Genomic DNA, 687 nt, shown 5'->3' with positions numbered 1-687 from the left:
CTTGTAATTTTATCAAATTTCAGCCCATTTTTGACATAAATGCAAGACTTACCCCTTGTGATTTTATCGAATTTTGGCCCATTTTCAACACAAATGCAAGACTTACCCCTTGTAATTTTATCGAATTTCAGCCCATTTTTGACACAAATGCAAGGCTAACCCCTTGTAATTTTATCGAATTTCAGCCCATTTTTGACATAAATGCATGGCTAACCCCTTGTGATTTTATCAAATTTCAACCCATTTTTGACATAAATGCAAGGCTAACCACTTGTGATTTTATCAAATTTGAGCCCATTTTCAACACAAATGCAAGACTTACCCCTTGTAATTTTATCGAATTTCAGCCCATTTTTGACATAAATGCAAGGCTAAACCCTTGTGATTTTATCAAATTTCAGCCCATTTTTGACATAAATGCAAGGCTAACCCCTTGTGATTTTATCAAATTTCAGCCCATTTTTGACATAAAGCCAAGGCTAACCCATTGTGATTTTATCAAATTTGAGCCCATTTTCGACGAAAATGCAAGACTTACCCCTTGTGATTTTATCAAATTTCAGCCCATTTTTGACATAAATGCAAGGCTTACCACTTGTAATTTTTTCGAATTTGAGCGCATTTTCGACATAAATGCAAGGCTAACCCCTTGTGATTTTAACAAATTTCAGCCCATTTTTGACATAA

Source organism: Asterias rubens, chromosome 10 (genome assembly GCF_902459465.1).
Source record: "Asterias rubens chromosome 10, eAstRub1.3, whole genome shotgun sequence".
NCBI classification, from domain to species: domain Eukaryota; kingdom Metazoa; phylum Echinodermata; class Asteroidea; order Forcipulatida; family Asteriidae; genus Asterias; species Asterias rubens.
Note: the sequence above shows the minus strand (reverse complement) of the source record.